Raw genomic sequence first — 2,524 nt, forward strand, 5'->3', positions numbered from 1 at the left:
AACCCGAATCCAACCAGCTCTGCTCCCTCCTGCTCCTGCTCTGGTCGAAGCCACCATCATCCCCTGCTTGGATTGTTGCCATAGCTTCCCGAAGGGTCTCCCCGCTTCTACCCTTGCACCCTGCAATCTGCTCTCAACACAGCAGCAGGAATAATTCTTGTATAAGGTTAGTCCAAGAATGGCTCTCCTCCACCCAAAGCCCTGAGATGGCTGTTTCATTCAGAGTAAAAGGCAAAACCTCTGCACCTCTAGATCAGGGATCAACAAACTTTTGGAGTGAATATCTCCGCCTGTTCAGGCCATACAGTCTCTGTCACAACTTTTCAGCTCTGCAGCGGTAGCCAGAAAGCATCCACGGATGATGTGGAAATGGACAAGCATAGCTGCGTGCCAGTAAGACTTGATGCACAAAAGCAGGCAGGCGGTTGGACATGGCCCACAGGTCCATGTTCGCCAACCCCTGCTGCACAAACCAGACCCCCCCAGTGCCTGATACTCCTCTGCCCCTTCCTTGCAGTCACACTGACCTCCTGGAAGCTCCAGGGATGCTCCGGGCAACCTCCTGCCTCTGGCAGTGTGTCCTGTGGTCCCTCTGACCTTGGCGTTTTCGTCTGGCTGGTCCCTCAGATCTTACCTTCTCAGTAAGGCCCATCACAACTGCCCTGTTTCCCATAGCACCTGTTTCCACACATCCACTCCCAAGGGTACCCTAGACGCCCCAACTCGTTCTCTAATTTTCTTTCCATCACACCTTTCCCTCTGAAACATACTTCACGATTTGCTTATGTATTAAAGCTATTTATTGTCTGTCTAGAATGTCAACTGCCCAAGGGCAGAATATCTATCAGGATTCAACCAGAGCAGTAGAACCACAGGCGAGCTGGAGAAAAGGGATGGATCACGGGAATTAGTCACCGTGCAGTTGTGGGAACAGGTGGCACAGCTGTGCGGGCTCTTGCCTCTGCAACTGGTGTGGAGCCTGGTGTGGCCCGACGTCAAGCTCTCCAGCAGTCAGGAAGGAGACCTGGCCGTGCGTGGGAGCGGGGACACGGTGGCACTCACGGGACAACCTTGGACCTCGGTGGCCCACTGCCTCCAGTCCAGGTGGCAGGGGGAATCGCGGCAGAAGCTGGCCCTCTGTCCTGGAGCTGCAGCAGACTGGACCCAGGCCTCAGAGGAGAGGAAGGTGACCCCAGCACCAGGACGGTGGTCCAGCAGGTCGGCTCCCGTGTCACGAGCTGCCCCACGCACTGACCTTCAGAGACGATGCCATAGCTTGGCTCCTGCCATGCAGAGCTTCTGCACGTTTCTCTGGGGCCATCTTCATCCCGGAAATGCACAGAGAAGGAAATTCTGGGAAATGAAGTTCCAGCCTAGAGAGTTTGGCATATTATAAAGCCGCCCCAGGCGGGAATCCTATGGTCTGTTTGTTTACTGATGAATCGGAATCCCCAAAACCCAAAACAGTGCCTGCCTGACACATGGTAAGTGCTTTAAAAAGAGTGGATGAATGGATCACTGAATGATGAATGAATCCGTGATACCTGGGTGGTTATTTGATTCATATTAGCACCCCTGCTAGTGTGGAAGTTCCACGAGGGCAGAGAAAATGTGTTTTGTGCCCTGCATGGTACCGGCGGCACCTAACCTGCACCTTCAGTCTCCAGGCATGTGACCATCCCAGGAAACTCTGCCCAGAAGCCAAAAGTAGAGAGAACTTCCAGCCCTAATCGTGTCTCTGCAAGAACGTCAAAGGGTATCCTATACAGACCCACAGCGACTCTTCCTAAAATCCTTTCTCCAAACCCTCAGTGCCTCTATTCCTGACTCCCTCCCCAGGCTTTCTCCCCTTGCCCTCTGCTCCCCTCCCTCCTAAGATTCTGTCGTCCCACTCTCCCCTCACCTCACCCTGCTGCACTGCATCTTCTCTCCCTCACATTCCTACACGAATCTCCACAGTGCCTGCTCCCACCCACTGCCTAGCACCCGAATCTACGCCGGAAGCCCAGGTGAGCCAGCAGAGGCAATCTCCCTCAGAAAACTGTGTGTGTGTCTGTACAGTAAGTCCCCAACCTATGAACCTTCAAGTTGCGAACTTTCAAAGATGCAACGTGTGTTCACATGTCCAGTCACGTAAGTTAGTTCCTGTGTCTGGCGTACACTGTCACGTGCATGCATCCTCTACAAGTGGTTGTGCTTTTGTGTACTTTACTGTCCGGTACTGCTGTACAGAGTACAGTAGTACAGTATCTTTGTTTCAAACCCAGGATATCTGGAAGCAAGCGAAAAAGCAGCGGTGATGTAGCTGGTACTGATTACTTCTGGTCCTGTTAAGAAGCGCCAAGTGATAAATGATGGAAACAAAAGTGGAGGAAGAAGTAACTGAAGAACCAAAGGGAGTCACAACGCAGGAAATGGCAGGGGATTTTCTTTATCTGAGGCGGCGCTGCTAGCTTTTGAGGTACAGGATCAGAAGGTAGAACGGTACACGGAGGTTGCAGCAGCCGCTCAGAATGCAACCCAG

This window comes from Globicephala melas, chromosome 4 (genome assembly GCF_963455315.2).
Source record: "Globicephala melas chromosome 4, mGloMel1.2, whole genome shotgun sequence".
Taxonomy (NCBI): domain Eukaryota; kingdom Metazoa; phylum Chordata; class Mammalia; order Artiodactyla; family Delphinidae; genus Globicephala; species Globicephala melas.